The following is an 18,020-nucleotide window of genomic DNA, read 5'->3' as shown; positions in this document are numbered from 1 at the left end:
TTCTTCTTTAAAAACAAACGTCAGCAACAAGGAAGCAGCTTCACTTCTGATCACACACACACTCAACTCTACTCACTCACCTGGAGGATCAACAACACTCAGGTTGGTGCTGTTGATTAGAGTCATAGGTCCTCTCACTCGCTGGACGACACGACACTCATGTGTTCCAGTGTCATTAATGGTCACATTGTTCAGAATCACAGACACGTCTCCATCCTTCATCTGTCTGTCCTGCAGGTCCACACGTTTCTTAAAAGATGGATGCTGACAATCTGGAACAAGCTGACCATCCCGGTACAAAAGGACATATTCATCTCCCAGGTCAGCTTTGCTCCAGTTCACAACTATGTTGTTGTTGTTTGTAACTCGACATGTCAGAGTGACATCTTGTCCAGACTCGGCTGTGATGGTTTTGTGCTCTGAAAGAGGAAACAACACAGAGCCGAGAGGTTAAAGGTCAAATTACTACTGTTCACTAGACAGCAGCCAATCTGAGCAAGAATCTAAATGGGGAAGACTGACTGCTTCCCACTTGTACGAATTTTAGTATATTAAAAAAATGGTATGTTTCTGGCATAATATCTGTTGTATAACATGCAATTATCTGTCTGACAGTAGTAAACAACAACCATGCAGGCGGTGAAGTGGGTTCATTGAAAACTTATGAGGTCTTTATCACAAAACAATTGACATTTAAAACAACACAAATATACTACAATATTAAAAAGAATCGAGTTCCTGCAGCTTCGCAGAACAAACACGTGCTGATAATAGGTGAACATAATGCACGGGAGAAAGCAGCCCTCTCATTATAAGACACTGTGAGTCTGCATGCTGCCTTTATGGAGCTACAGCTGTTTGTATACACTGAACAAAAAGCTTTGTAGCTGTATACTGACTCCTGAAACTACAACACACAATGAAAACCATTTGGTCAGCACACAGACACCACAAGAAATCGTTATCCCTTCATACACGCTGACGCACTGAAACTAATCCACACTGATGTTTATTCCTCTTTATCTCAGAGGGAAACACTCTTTGGTTTATAAACCTCACCTGCAGAGACAAACACGACGAAACGGACAAACAGCAAAGTCGAGCAGAGCGACGCAGTTACAGCAGACATTTCCGTTTTCTCTGTTTCTGCTGATCAGACTCTTAGTTTGTTCTAAAAGTCTGAGTTCGTTGATTTTTTTCCAGTGAATAACAGAACCTAAGTCTTAAAACTGACTACATGAGGTTAAATTTGAGGTCTTAATAAAGCTGAGATATTTGTTTTTTAGCCACTCATTCAAACGCCACACTTCCGTTATCTCTGAAGAAGTCGCGTTAGAGTGACGTTTGTTACACTGCGCTGTAGGACGATCATAAATAAGTGCGTCATAACTAAAGCGGTGAAATCTAAAGTGGGTCTGAGTGTTTAACAGGTTCAGTTCTTGAATGATCTCCACAGAACAACACAAACATCTCATCATCAATCATCAGCCAAAGGACTTCAAAATGACATCACTGTATAAAAATGTATATTGTACTATGGAGGAGGCAGCATTTAGCCATAGCCTCCATAAAACCACAGAGAACTTTGTCCACCACGTGCAGCTGCTGCAGCACTTCCTGTAAATCACATGACTGTAACCATGTAGGGGAGAGTAACTGAGAACATTTCCTCTTTGTGATGGAGGTGATTTTCTTCTTTATATTGTGTCAGATAAAGTCTGACAGCTTTTAGTTATTCAAATGATAAAACACATTGAATTAATTTAATTTGATGTGGTTTCACAGATTAAACCAGCCAACAGTAAATCAAATGCTTCACACTCATTCAACTCCACATGACACCACACAGACTTAGTCATAGATAAACTTGGTTTAATGAAAAAATTTAAATTTTCATGAGTTCCCGTGCATTGTTTGTATGAATCTCCATACAAAACAGGGCTCTAGAGTGCGACCAATTTGGTAGCAAATGTGACCTAATTTCTCAACAGTGCGACTAAAATAAATCCGAGGCCGCAGCGGTGCGACCAGCCGTTCGAGTAAAAAAAGAAAGTCTCCACAACTCTGAAAGTCTCTGTGTGGTCAACAACACACACACATTATGCCACTATCGTGGTCTAAACCAGTCAGAGATAGTCAAGGGCGGAACCTCTCATATGCCCATGCCCAAGGTAAGATGTTTATATTATTGGATTGCCATTTATGCTTAGAAATATATAACCATATATTCTTAGAGGTGTATAATCGATTGTGTAGTGATAGGATGTGTGATCTTTAGTAGTCTGCAAAAACTTTGTGTGCATTCCAGAGTGTTCTGGCATACACACTCAGATCCTAGGGTCATGGGAAGAGGTCAGATCTTCTCTTGCTATATATATATATATATATATATATATATATATATATATATATATATATATGTCAAACACATCTATACCTGTTTTAGTCTAAGTGCCTTTTGTTTAGATGAACTGCTGGACTGCCAGACCAGCAGGTTTAGGGAAGTCGTTTATGGGGTCACATTCTGACCACACACACACCTACTTACACACACACACACGGTACTCTTTGTTCACATGTATACCTATGTAAGACGTCATGTGTTAATGAGCCCATGCATATTCATGTAACCTCAATAAAAGAGCAGTGTTACGAGGGAGCAGACGAGAGCAACTGAGGTCGGGCGAAGGAATGGCGCTCGTCCAGTTCTCTCACATGCACGAGAATCATAAAGAGCGTTGCCTGCTTGTGTCTTGCTTTGCTATGTAGTTGAATTGTCTTGTACATTCCAGCGAATAGGTTTATGCTACAAACCTACCAATGTTCAGATATTGAGATGTTCAGTTTGAAGCCTTGGAGGCATTTTTAATTTAGACTTTCTTTTTATTTTATATATTTTGAGCTATTTTAAGTTTCAATTTCAGCTCAGTAAAGCACTTCAAGCACAAGAACTTTTTCAATACCACATTTTTCGGACTATGAGGCGCACTTAAAATCTCCACAAGTTGAATCTGTTCATCTGGACGTAGCGTTTTGTGGGAGAAACGTTTCGTCACTCATCCAAGTGACTTCTTCAGTCTCACTTAAAATCCTTTAATTTTCTCAAAAGTGTGCCTTGTGTATGAATTCTGGTTGTGCTTACCCAGATAGCAAGACGACATTGAATCTATGTTGATTTTTCATCCAAACCGTCGTATATGGTCGGGGTTGAAATGCCAATGTTGTAACAACATTGAAATACTGTGGTAAACCGACGGTCTTACTATAGAGACGCTGTAACGATGTTGATTCACCGTTGTTTTTTTGTCATTGATATTTGATCTATTTATAGTCGACCAGGTGACAACAACAACGCCGAGAAAACGCTCTATTTATAGTTGACGATCATTCGCCCGGTCACCATCAAAACCATCGATTTGTAGTTGAGCATTAAATTGCACTGCAACTGATCGGGTATAAAGTACCAGAGAAAGTAGATTTATTGTTCATTTGTTATCAATGACTTGGTCTAGTTCACCAGCTTTAAAAAAAAATCGTGTCTCACGTGCAATTTATGTATAGTTGACCGGGAAATTAAAGCAGCGATCACTTGGACTATTCCGCAGCACCCTCTCACATTGGTACATCCCCCAGGTATTCATTGTCTTCTACAGTAGAGCGGGACATTTGATTTACTCTCAGCGCAATTGACCGGAGAAGGCATCAGTTCATGCACTGCACTGGCCTGCACCACGATTAGTATAAGGTAAGAATGAATGATTTTTTTTCCTACTGTTATTTCCATGTTTGCATTTGAATAATAGTAAAAACTCGTTAATGTTGTACATTAACAAGTTTTTACTGTTATTTACGAGCCCGAAATTGTGTCTACTTCTTACAATCCGCAACAAATAAACTGCACTGCGAACAAAGTATATCAACAAAGAAAACATTTTCGTTTCATAATTTCTTCGTTATATTCCCTTACAAAGCTAGCTTTAACGCTGAGGTTTCCTTTGTTCTTGGAACAAAGGCGCTTGACCCAGACTTTCGCTCTGTAGTTGCTTAGTACTACAAAAATTCTAAATCTGTGATATATGATTGATAAACGTAAAGTTAACTGTATAAACGTGTTCAATGACTTTGTTACTTTTGATGATTGGAGAGCACTCGCTTCAATTCGCACACACGAAAACTTTAGACTCAGTTTGAATGCCCACGTGACTGTACGCTGCACGCTGACCTAACTTTACGCTGCACGCCAGCATATGACTTTCTGTTTGTGCCTTGTATAATGAATAAGGCTATGTCCACACGCACCAGCGTATTTTTGAAAACGCTGATTTTTCTATGCGCTTGCACCTTTTGTCCACACGTAATGTATGTCTGGCCGCACATTGTGTTTGTATTTCCAGGCACATTTCACGAAGCAGAACGCAGTCTTCAGAGATATCCACGTGAACGCTGTGATACGCCTGACCTTCAGTCCGAAGAAGAAACCCAGACCAATCTTAAAAGAAAGCACAAGTAAAACCCTTTTATTCACAAACATATCTTTGATTGTTAAGAATTTATGATCTTGTCTTTTATACATATCTGTGGTGCTTGCATACTGCAATATCACCACATAATATAGTCCAAAAAGTGGAAGTTTGTAAACTTTTAAAATGCAAAGTCGTGTACACTTGTGCACTTCAAAAATTCATTGTATACTGTACCTTCTTGCACGCCTCTGTTTCCTGTGTGTGTTGTTAGAAATCAAACTAACTTTAGGAAACAATATGCCAAAAGCATATTTACAATTACTTAAGACCGTTTTTAATTTCTTTTCTTTAGACCAAATCCCTGTACACATATACGGACTCAGAGGATGAGCAACCTACAAAAAACGGTTTCCCCAGGCCCCTCGAGTGAAAAAATACCAGGTAATAAAAAATACTGTCTAGTGTCTGTGTACATATCTGTGTCTGACACAAGGAAACTTTTTTGACAAGTTGTCTGTATTCTTAAATACTTAAAAATTATCTTTTTCTAAACAGCCCTCATCACTCCAGTCTGCCCCCAGCCCACTGATAGCAACCATCATAATGCCCCACCCAGCTTCCGCACCTTTCGCCACTCCAGCACAAACCGACACAGCTTTGCGATCTCGCCAGCATGCAGAGTCTGATGTCTTCCCTATAGATGGTATGCTTTTAAAATGTTTTAAAGCTGCATCACAATGTCATTGTACTCTTATCTAAAAACCCCAATTTATACTCCTGAATGTCATCTTGTTGTGATTTTTTTTTTTCTGTAGATTCCAGAGACTCTGTGAGGCCACTATTACAAGGCAAGTTTGAAAATCTTGGAATTTCACAGTTTACATGGTATAACAAATATATGTGACAGGCAAAAACTAGTAAACACTTTTAGCAGTTACAAGAACTAACAAATGAATATCCAACAAAAGGGAATAGAAATACATTGTACTGCCAATACTTTGGTTTATTCTTTGTATGACTTGAAAATCAGGCTTTAGGAAAACTAAATGACATGTTTCTATCATCAATTACATGAAGTAAACACACAAGCACTTGCATACACATTTAAGACATGAGACACGCTAATTCCATCTCTTAAAATGTGTCTATAGGTGAGACGCTTATGCTGATTGGTGCTGCTGGACCACACTGGAGGTGCGAGTCCGCCGTAATGGTTTATGCCATTACAAAGGAGCTGGCCTCTGTACTCAACTGGGCAGGGGAAACCAAGGACCAGACAAAGCAAAAAGGGCATTTAAAGAGACAGCGCTGTGCAGATGCATATTTGGTAAGTTTTACTGTTTATTGTAGTTTTATGAGCCTAAAGTGAACAATAAAGGGATCAATTGATGTGCTGGGTGCGTTTCACATTTCCTATGTTTTTTTTTTTTTTTTTGCTATATTACTTTGTCTTTCTTAATAACAAGACTTTCATGTCCGGTTAATCTGGAGATGGAGTCTTTGGTCTTCGGTTTGTTTTGTCCTTGGGTTGTACACTTTGTACAGCCCGAGGACCCCATGTTTTTTTTTTTTTTTTTTTTAAAGGATACACGGCACACCATGCTAAGACATATCACATTTTCAGCTTATAGCTCTTTGGGAATCAAATGCGGCAGTTTGCTGATTTCCGCCTGGTGACTTTCATGTTTATCAGCCTAGGAGTTTACATACTTTCTCCCTGCTGAAGACAATTAACAAGAGCTTATTCATGTGCTCTAATTCCCTTTTTTTGTCTTTGTTTTTTTTTGTGTGTGTGTCTATTTTTTTGTCCTAGATGGCCTGGCGCAGCAGGTAGGGGCGAACTCTATGTCTGAGTTGGTCTTTGCTTAAGCAGTCCAGAAATGGCTCAGATATGCTCCAGATCGCACGGGTGGCGCGCAGGGACACACATCATCCATCCCCATCCCGGAGTAAATAATAAAAGTGACGTGAAACATAGAAATGTAAATAGGAAACTTTGTCTTTTAATAAAGTATTTTGCAAATGATACATGTCTATTGACCTTTTTTTTTTTTTTTTTTTTTTTTTTTTTTTTTTTTCAATAAAAGCAACTGTGCAAAAGAGGTGGAAAATTAACACCATAGCTCAACAGTGTTTCAATATCAGAATCTGACATTGTTTCAATGTCAACAGTATTCGAAAATATAACGTCGAATCAATGTCAGGTTTCAATATTGATTCAACATCAAAACCTGACGTTGTTTCAACGTTAAAAATGGGTGCAAGAATGATGTTGGGTCAACGTCACACTTCAACGTTGCTTCAATGACGTCGCCTGATATTGACTCAACATTGTTTCAATGTTTCCTTGCTATCTGGGTACTGACCACAAACCAATTTTATGTGGTACACGGCGCTCAAAAATCTGTCAATGTGTTAGTACAACTTTGGTAACCTACGAAACCGCACCGCTTGATGGATTGTCGGAGCATTATGGCTACCGTAGTCAGGAGCCTCGCAGAGCAACATGCACTGTGCTTCAACATAATATTACCGTATTGTGTGTATAAGGAGCCCAAAATGGCACCTGTTAAGAGACATGCTTACGAAGCGGATTTCAAACTCAGTCACACAGTAGAACTTGAGAATACAGCAGCTGCGAGAGAATTCAGCATTAATGAATCAATGGTACAGAAGTGGAGGAAGCAAGAAGAATGAGTTGAGTAAAGTCTGACTGTTTTGTTTAATGCTTACTGCGCCTTATAATCCAGTGCACCTTATGGTCCGAAAAATACTGTAACTTATCTTTCTCGCCTCTGTCAGTGCGCCCCAGGGTGGCTGTGGCTACAACGTAGCTTGCCATCACCAGTGTGTGAATGTGTGTGTGAATGGGTGAATGACTGGATATGTAAAGCGCTTTGGGGTCCTTAGGGACTAGAAAAGCGCTATATAAATACAGGCCATTTACCATTTGTAGAACTGCACGTCAAATAAAGAACTTTGTGTTGACAGGATTGTTAGTTAATCATTTACAAATCAATATTGCCTGTATGGATAGTCATTTTAAGAAAGTGAACATGTAAAACTGCTGTGTTAAGCGATGCGGTTGAAATATTTGGGTGCAGCTAACTTTTGTGCTGGTGCACCTAAGAAAAAACGTTCAGTGCATCAGTGCTACCGTGGCAAAAAGTTAGTCTAGAGCCCTATAAAAGCTCCTTAAAACACACACTGTTCAAAACCATCACAACTGATAACATTTTTACCTTTATCTGTACAACTTTTGAATCTGAATTTTCTATCACTGTCATCCTTCAACCTCACCCCCTCAGAATCAGATGAAAAAAAGAAGGATTTTTGCCTGTTTCCAAATATTAAAAATATGATCAATGTTTGTTCTACAAAATTCTTAAAGTATCTGTAAAATCAGCTTTGTGGTTTGGGTGAAGTGAGTCTCATGAACAGTACCTACTTCCTTCACGAAGTCCTCACTTCAAAATGCTTTAAAAAATCAATATTATTAATTTAACGATGTAATGAATCCAGCTCTGTTTTGGTGGGAGAAAGATCTCTGTGTATGTGTGTGTTTGTCAGTATCCTGGTCAAATTTCTCAATGTGAAGTGACTTCGGATCAAAGCTTCTTATTAGACCTAACCTGTTGTCAGATGAATCCAAACAGTCTGAAACATCTTATTTTAAACCAGTATTCAGTCATTTGGTCCTAACCATGGTGTGTGTATTATCATTATGTAAGCAAAATTCACCATACAAAGTTTACCATTTTTGCCACATGTTTTTAATGTGTGTGTGTGTGCGTGTGGAGTCCTGCCTGTGCCCCTCAACAATAATACAGTGGAACCCCGGCTTACGAAGACCCCATTTAATGAAAAATTCATTCAAAAGTTACGAAAGCACTTAACGGCAATATTTCTGCCCGTGGTATGGCAAAATGCCCGCGTAATGAAATCCGCTAGTTGAGCCCAGAATGCTCACAATGCCTTCCGAATCATGTGATGACCCCTTGGCTTTCGTACTTGCGTTTCGCTGTTCCACGTGAAAGATGTATTGTTGTTGCAGTGCGCCATTTCGTGTGCTTTTCGTTTGCAATTAGCCTATCGTTCATTCATAATGGGGCCGAAAAAACGTAATGCAAGTGATTCGAGTGAAATGAAGAAGCGTAAAGTGCTCTCGATGGAAACAAAGAGAGAAATTATTGATAAATATAAGCGAGGTCCTCCTCCATCAAGAACTTCGTCTTCAGCCAGCATTGCCTCACTCAAAAGGCGATGGAAAAAGGTGCTTTGACTTACGAAAGACCCTCTGGAGCGAATTTATTTCGTAAGTTGGGGTTCCACTGTATTGAACTATTAATCACAACTTTGCTAAATAAAAGGATCTGGCTTGCATCAGTCACATGACTATCATTAACCAATGATCGCCCTTGATGGCAGAGCGTGGGGGTTACGAGCTCACAAAGAGCATGCGCATTTTTTGCCGTCTGAGCGGTGCAGAGCTGTAGGAGAAACACAAGTTAATTGGGAGACGCAGACTGTAGTGATGGGATTTCCGGCTCTTTTTAGAGAACCGGCTCTTTCGGTTCGGCTCACTAAAAAGAGCCGGCTTTTTCGGCTCCCAACCGGCACTTCAGGTTGTTTTGTTGCTTTAATTAATTTATTATTAACAACAATATAAAATTATGCACAAAAGGAATTACTAATGTAAAAAAAGTGGTTTTATTTATATATAAATATATGCGGTGGCCCCTAGCGAAAAAACACGTACAAACTCCGATGCACATGTCTAGCATGAACTGAATTTCCAAAACAGAGCTACCTAGATCACTTAAATTACGCAATTGAAAGCATATGTGTGTTGTTTGTATTTATACACAAGCACTCATATATAATCAAATAATTTAAAAGAAAAATGTTCATTTACCTGCTACTACCACACACCAAATCCGGTCGTTGGTACTTTCTGGCTTGTGTAGCCACTAGGTAACAAAAGCTCAACACTGCGCCTAGCATCCTGGAGCACTTCTGTTGTCTTTTGTACGTGTTTTGGAGTTTGTACGTGCTTCGGGGTTTGTACTTGCTTCCGAGTTTGTACGTGTTTTGGAGTTTTTACTAGAGATGGACCGATCCAATATTACGTATCGGTATCGGTCCGATACTGACCTAAATTACTGGATCGGATATCGGAGGGAAATAAAAAATGTAATCCGATCCATTAAATATCAAAAAAGCACCTCAAAAAACTTGCAACACGGCGTAACTCGGCTCATAACCGTAGCACGTCGGAGCAGTATGCATCACATGATAGAGCGGCTGTGTGTATTTGTAGCCTCGCTAGCAATCCGGCATTTCATCTCCGAGGAAGTTATCCCAGAGAGAAGTAAAGCAAGTGTGTAAGTTCATCTCTGAATGTTTGTAAAGCGTTCCCATGTTAAGCTTAACAACTGATATATGGAGTGAGTGCCTCTTCTCTCTCCTGTTGCTACTTCAATCCTGAAACTGCTTAATGATCAGCTGATCGGCTTTTCTGTCACGAGTCCGTCTCTCTTCTTTGTTTTTGGCCCACTTTGCACCAGAAAGAGGAAACCAGCGGCGGAACAACAGCAGCACGTTTAAGCTTGATAAGCTGTTGTTAGAATTTATTTAATATTACTTTATAGACCAGGATCCTTTTCTACGTAGCTGATGGCTGGTAACTGTGCAGGGGCGGATCTAGCAAAGTTTAGCCAGGGGGGCCGATAGGGCATGAACAGGGAAAAGGGGGCACAAAGACATACTTTTCTTTCTTATTTATTCTCATTTAAAATGTCTAGCTTGTAATAAATAATTATCTGAATCTTAAACCCAAAGTTTTAATCTGATGTAAAATGTATAGAAGTCCATTACTGTATATAGTAACTGTTAAGTCTAATATACCCTAGTAAGCTATAGTACTTTTTCCTTTGGGAAAGTACCATCTGTGCAGTCTGCAATTCTGTAGAAGAAAGATGTTGAATCTTTTTAATTATTCTTGAAAAATAATTTATTTCTGTGCATTTTTTTTCACCCTGCATCAAATTAAAGTTGATTACATCGATTAAGCATCATGAGGTGGAGGGTTGGGGTGGTTCCCATTTTCTTTTTGCTGGGAGTTTGCAACCCTATTAGTTAGGTTGCTTAATATTTCTGCTAAGTACTTTTAAAATACCACAATAGGGAGGATGGTGCAGGTTTAAGTTTATTAGATTGATCAGTGTTGCTGAACTATGAAATATTTTGGGTGCAGTGTATTTTTTATTTATTTTATTTATTTTTATTTTTTTTTTTTTACATACAGGTAAAACAGAATAGCTTTAGTGTTGTTGTTTATTTAAACTTGAGTATGAACTTATACAAAATGCAGCAAGATATTAAAAAACAGTTTTATTGATTAAAAAAAAACAAAAAACACACACTATATCGGATTCATATCTGTATCGGCAGATATCCAAATTTATGATATCGGTATCGGACATAAAAAAGTGGTATCGTGCCATCTCTAGTTTTTACGTGCTTCGGGGTTTGTACGTGCTTTGTCTCTAGGGGTCACCGTAAATATACTTTTATTTATTCACTCCACATAAAATGTAATAAATAAGTCATATAATACAAAAACCAACTAGTAATAGTAATAGTTCAATTTTTTTAACTATTTAAATTTTCAGCTTTTTCCTTTTACAAATTTAAACACTGCAAACCACAACACAATTAAATATAAATTAAAAAATGAAAACGAAAAGAACGTGCATATTCTCTGTCATATATGGGCCTGCATGAATAAACTTTCTGACTCCTTTATCATCTGTAACTGAAAATAGTTGTGGATGATTACTATTGTCAAGTGTTCTGTCTGTGAGGTGCCCACACTTGAAAAAGACCAGACTTTGAATTTCACTCAATTTATTTTTGACCAGTTTCAGGTTCATTCAGATAGGTAGCTGTTTTGCTAGATAGGTGAAAAACCTTTAAACACAAAAATAAAGAACATTTCATTAATCATTCAGATAAATTAAATGCATTATATAGAATACAAATAAATTAACAAAAATATATACACTTCAGTAAAGCCATTTAACATAGACAAAAGTATTTAGCTTTAGCTAAACTATCATTTAACCCAGTTTAAGTTAGTTTTACATTCATTGGGTTTTAATCACAGAGCTGAGTAATTTCAAACAACGAAGATGAAATAAACTGTGGTTCTTAAATACACAAAATGTGTCTACCTTGCATTTTATACTTTTTATAAACAATTACATTTTTAAAGTATACATTTTAAAGTTTGCAAATATTTTAATAGAGACTTTAACCAAGGATTTGGGGTAGCTATTTTTAGTATTAATTAACATAAATATGTGGGAAACACTACCTACATAAACAATTTATTCAAACTTAAACATTCATTTTAATATCTGTCACACAGTGGAAATTTTTATTTATTTTGTATATTGTTTTATTCTGATTTTTAGTGTTTATTTATGAGTGTCATCTTATTTGCATGGTTTTATTCTATTTCTATTGCATGGTTTTTAGCGTTTTATGTGACATGGTTTTTATCCACTGTGGACTGGCTACACATGGGACAAATTAGCTGATAGGGACCACCTGCTGAGGCATGGGTGTGTCCAGAGGTGGCCTATCAGCTGTGTAAAGACCTTTTAAAAGCAGGTTAGCTGAGCACTGAAGGAGAGAGGCCCCAGACTGGAAGGTTGGTGCTAGATGGCCAGCGTGACACGGCGGCCCAGTCCTGACCTCATGGAACGGCAACAGTAGGAGACAACGCGTGTGATTGGCAGCAGGGCAGAGGTTTACCTCTGCCTGCATTTGTGAGTAGGGTCTCTACTGTTGTTTACTGGGTGCAGCTGGATTGGGAGAGGGTCGCCATGGCCATGAGCCAGGGCCGTTTCTGGGACCATTGTGCTGGCCCCTATTTGTTATGTTACAGGACACCGACGCAAGGGGAGCTGTGGCGGTGGTCGCATAATGGATTCGGGTGCAGAACGCAAGCCGGGCTGGGAAGTGATGGGCCAGCGGAAGGACAAGAAGATGGGAGGCTCTTTCTTGTCTGCCGAAGATGAGGCTGGCGTAGACTCTGCTTTAAAGAAGAACTTCCTGGCCTGCTGATGGACCCATAATGAACATGTGGCATAATTATAGCAGGGGGTTTTTAATGAACGTAGAAAATAGTAGTTTTACGGGTTTTATGTAGTTTTAGTAGATAACATTTTATTCCATACATTTTAAGGGTGTTTTTTATTTGTGCTCCCTGGCCTAGTAATAAACTGTTTCTGATGAGACCTGCTTCATCTCTGTGCCCGCGGTATCTGACTCGCCTGCTCCCCCTTGTATTTTAAAGAATCTTTCTTTTTAGCACGACATTCTGGCACGACTGCTTTAATGTCTGCATTTGTTACGTGTTACATATCAATATAATTTTTTAAACTTAAATACAGTAACTGTTTCCCAAAGCATAAATACATTTCCACAATTGAGCTTCCATAGTTCCCAAACATATAAGCAGAAAATATGAGTCCAAGGAGCTTACCGATAGTAGAGCTGGGCGATATATCGAGTTTTTTAAAAATATCGATATATTTTTATACGAGATATAAGATGTGACAATATCCTTTATATCGATATAGTCTATGTTACGTTATAATTATAGTTGCGGAGCCGCAAGTTTGCCTCTCCTTCATCCACTTTTGTCTTTACGCAACGTTACTCGACCTCGCCTCTCCTTCACTGAACACAACTCCTCCTCCTCCCCCATCGCTTCACCTGCAGGCAGCGACAAGATGGACACGGCAAATCTCCGTTAATGAGTTACTGCGCATCGCCCCGTGCGTGGGGCTGGACGGCGTCAACGTGCTAACGAGCTAGCCACGCTAACGAGCTAGCCACGCTAACGAGCTAGCCACGCTAATGAGCTAGCCACGCTAACGCCATGCACGGCCTGAAATCCTTTCATTTTCTCAAAAGTTGACTGCGCGCCTTTTGTATGAATTCTGGTTGTGCTTGATGACCGCAAACCGATTTTATGTGATACACAGCGCTCAGCAATCTGTCAAAAAATGTTTTAGTTCGACTTTGGTAAGCTACGGAGCTGCACCGCTTGATGGATTGTCGGAGCATTACGGCTATTGAGGAGCCTCGCAGAGTGATACGTACTGTGCTTCAACGTAATATTACCGTATTGTGTGTGTATAAGGACCATAAATGGCACCTGTTAAGAGACATGGTTACGAAGCGGATTTCAAACTCCAGGCTGTCAGTCACGCAGTAGAAGTTGGGAACAGAGCAGCTGGGAAATCTGTCTATGTTATTATGCTCAGCGTCTGTTAGTTTACATTTTGACTGCAGAATTGTGAGCTCTTTGTTATGCACAAAACAACATAGTTTTCTTTTATTTATAGAGCATCATTATTTAATAAATGCTCATAATTTATTTTTGAGTAGTTTTTTTCATGTACATCTATGCTGTATGTTAAAAGTAGGGGTGTCAAATTATCGCGTTAATTGCGATTAATTAATTACAATGCTATTTAGCGCGTTATGTTTTTTAATCTCGTTAATCTAATTTTTAATCTCTTGACGTCATTGATTTTGTATGAGAGTTGCTATGTTATAAAATCCGTTTTTATGTGCTGGGCTCCTTGTGCTTGACTTGTTGGGGGTGGAGTCACGTCGTGAGGTCAAGGTGAGAAGTGGTGATTAGCTTACAGTGTGGATATGGAGGCGCATCTGAGAGTTGTTGGCCCAATGAACGGGAAATTTGTATTTCATAAACGCCCGACGGCACCATTGACAAAGGTAAAGTGGTCTGCCTAGAGTGTAAGAAGGAGTTTGCTTACCACCGAAGCAGCTCAAGTTTGGCCTATCACCTCAACGCAGCACCCAGCCGCGAGTGCAGCAACAGCTAGCAGTGAAGACGTTAGCAATATAGCAAGCCAGAGCAAAGCTTTTCGCCAAACAAAACTAGAGAATACCCTCGTATGAGCAAGTCTGCGACCGACAGGCTGACTAATGTTATTGCCAAGTGGATAGCGATGAACTGTAGGCCGATAAATATAGTAGAGGACGAAGGATTGACAGAGGTGTTGCAAATTGCGTCCAATGACCCGTCATACAAGCCGCCGCGTGCAGGACTACAGTAACGACCAAAATCAGCAAAATGTACGACGGCGAAAAAGAAAAAACAAACTTGAGATTTTGGCGGAGGATTCTCCCAACTGTGTTGCTATAACCGGAGATCACTGGACCTCAGCTGGCAACCACAGCTATTTTGGGGTGACTGGACACTTTATTGATAGTGAGTGGAACCTCAACTCATTTGCACTGACCGTCATGAGAACAGAAACCAGGCACTTTGCTGATAAATGCGCCCGAACAGTTCCTCAAGGTAGCAAATGACTGGGGTATTGAAAACAAGATATCCACCATTGGCACAGACAGCGCAGCAAACATGCTGGCTGCTATGAGAGCACTTCCATATGAGCACATCGCCTGCAATGCTCACATTCTCCAGAGGACCATCACGGTATGTCTCGATAGCAGTGGTTTTGTCGGTGTACTGGCAAAGTGCCGCAAGATTGTTGGTCATTTTAAACAAAGCCCCGCGAGTACCACAGAACTTAACCAACAACAAGTAGCACTCGGAAAGAAGAGCGATCAACTTATACAGGATGTACCCACCAGGTGGAACTCGACTCTCAATGGTCTCACGCCTCCTATGTAACCGAGAGGCTGTCCAGGCTACGTTGGACCAACAGAACCACAGGTTGGTCTTGCCAACCGAAGCTGAGTGGGCGAAACTGCAGAGGCTGGAGCTCCTGCTTGAACCATGCAAGTAAGTTCAAATAAACACCTTCCCATTTTAATTATATAAACTACTGTTACATGTGTAAAATCAAAATTAATGAACATAACAAGGAACTTTTTAAGGACAATTAAATTGGGAATCAGTTACACTTTGATTTAAATGAATCCAGCTAGGTTTATTTAGCAAACCCCTCCACCTCTGCAGGTATGTGACAGAGCTGCTGGGTGGTGAGGCCACGCCTCTTGCTCTGTAGTGCTGCCTGCTTTTCGCCATCTGTACCGTGTCATGGACATTACTGATGATGATCCTGCCTACGTGGTGAAGTTCAAGAATGCCTTCCAGAAGGATCTGGCAGCACGACGAGCTAATGGCAACGAGATATGGTTCGAGGTGGCCACAGCATTGGATCCACGGTTTAAGGATTTGAAATGTCTTCCAAGAGAAAAGAGGAACAGGTAGGACAATAAGGTTAAGCTGGACTAATGAGTCCAATTCATTATCAAATCAAACTTTTATTTATTATATGGAACACAAAGTTCTTTACAAGATTAAATAAAATAAAAAAAAAAAAGCACTTAGTTTTAATCACAATCATTCATTCATTCATTCATTCATTCAGGTGTGGACCATTCTGGAGAATATGCTCCAGGCAGCAGAGCCCAGAAGAGCAGATAGTCTCCAGCCCTCCACAGAGGATGATGGACCAGCTCAGAAGAAGAGGAGGAGCGAACTCTGCAGCGCTACAGAGCAGAACCCAGCATCAGTATTGATGACTGTCCCCTGCAGTGGTGGTATGCTCACCAGGAGTCTATGAAAAGCTGTCAGTCCTAGCACAAAAGTACCTGGCCTCCCCAGCTACCTCTGTACCCTGTGAGAGACTCTTTAGCCTTGCAGGCCACATAGTGCAAAAGAAAGGGCAGCCTTGCTTCCAGAAAATGTTACCAGGCTGGTGTGTCTTAGCGACTGGCTGAGGAAGAAGAAATGAGACACATGTGGTCAGCATAGCTGCTGTGTCATTTGTAGCCTACTAGAATAGATTGCTTGATGTTCAGCACTTTTTTTTTTGTGATGGAAGAATACTTTGATGTGCTAACTTGCAGCACTTAATTTATTTGATTTTATTTGTATTTATTTTTCCACTTATTTTACAAAAGAATACAACAGTATGTAAATGGTTGCATCTGTTTAACGTTTGTTAAACAATAAATGACTTTATAAAGTCACTTTCTTTGTTATATATCAGTCTTTTGGTCTGCCACAATAAGTTGAGGGCTTTCCTCAGCTATTTTTAGGTGAGATTGAAAAAGAGATTAATTAGATCAATTAATTAAAAATCATAATTAATTAATCTCTATTTTTTTTTAATCTCTTGACAGCACTAGTTAAAAGTGCCTGTGTGACATCTGGGACACAGCTTTGACTAAGAACTCTCTTTTTGTTTTTACTTTATGGCTTTAAAAAAATATCGAGATATATATCTTATATTGCCATCCAGCTAAAAAATATCAAGATATGAATTTTGGGTCATATCGCCCAGCTCTAACCGATAGCCCGTCTAGCTCAAAGTCTTCCTCACAGTGGAAAGTGGATTGTGCTTTGTCTGCTGTCCTCTTAGTGTGTCGCACCTGGGTCAAATGACTGCTGCATGCATTTTAAGGTCTACTAGGCACGCCAGCCCTTGATTGCTCTAATTCAGCTCACCTGGCGGAGCGGCGCGCACCAGGCCGCGCTTAGTTATAGATTGCACACAAGGTCTAATCAGCAGCAGCACAGAGCAGGTAGTGGGCAGGAGGAGGAAGAGAAGAGTAACAGCCACACCTACTAGGTCAGCGCGACAACTATACCTTTCTAATGTGACGTTGTTGTCCCTGGCTCTTTCTCTCTCTCTCCCTCCCGCTCTGTTCCTGTGCTACTGAGTGTAACTACCGGCCCTCCCCCCTCATCCCAGCGCAAAGCACAAGGCTCGCATGCAGAGTGAAGCGGAAAAAAGGGCGAGAAAGAGGGGGAAAAAAAAAAACCCCCACGGCTCGCGTCGTTCACGTCAAAGATCCGGCTCTAAGAGCCATTTCGTTCGCGAACGACACATCACTAGCAGACTGACTCGACAAAAACCAGTTAGGTAGGTGTACAGCGCACACTGTAGTCTTATAGCACACAGGAGTATTAGCTTATTACGTACACGTTGGTAAACTGTCTTGTGACAAATGATGAATTGAAACAAATGAGCGTGCTGTGTGTGTAACAGCATGACAAACATTACCTGTCCTTTAACTGCAGCACACGTAGTGCTGGTCATAGCTGCTGGCTAACTAGGTAAGGGTGCCATGAGTCTGTAGCTCTGTCCACCGTTTTAGGGAACATATTTAGTTTTAAAGTAAGTTACAGGGCTTTTCCTGCCTTTCTGGAGGACTTATACTTATCTATATCTAATATGCATATTCACATAATTATCGATTATTATAGTAATGATATTATGAAAACACGCTGTGTTTTAAAGAAAATAAATTAAGAAACATATTATATTAGATTTGTATTTCAAAAACGACAAAATGCTGATTTTACAGCAGTAACATTGTATCTCTACAGTTTAAACATTTAATAAACTTTCTGCCTGCACAGAGTGGATAGTCAAACAAACTGAATCATCATAAATACTATATTTGTATTTATTACTTATTTTTTAAACTTTAATTACTTTATTATTGTGGTAATAGGAATAAACAATTAGG

The 18,020-nt window shown here is 39.8% G+C and overlaps 1 protein-coding gene across 3 annotated transcripts in view; it reads left to right on the top strand.

Annotated features, from left to right (window-relative positions):
* LOC120437480 overlaps positions 1-18,020 on the top strand; it is a 37,286-nt gene that overhangs the window by 16,010 nt on the left and 3,256 nt on the right. The window contains exon 6 of one of the 3 annotated variants that reach the window (XM_039608068.1): positions 238-321. The gene's annotated coding sequence lies outside the window, so the exon portion shown is untranslated. Of the gene's footprint in view, positions 1-237; positions 1,429-18,020 lie in introns of those variants that run through there. The other 2 variants (XM_039608069.1, XM_039608067.1) reach the window with 2 other exon arrangements.

This window comes from Oreochromis aureus, linkage group 3, assembly GCF_013358895.1.
Source record: "Oreochromis aureus strain Israel breed Guangdong linkage group 3, ZZ_aureus, whole genome shotgun sequence".
NCBI lineage: Eukaryota > Metazoa > Chordata > Actinopteri > Cichliformes > Cichlidae > Oreochromis > Oreochromis aureus.
This window is presented reverse-complemented; position numbering and strand designations above follow the sequence as displayed.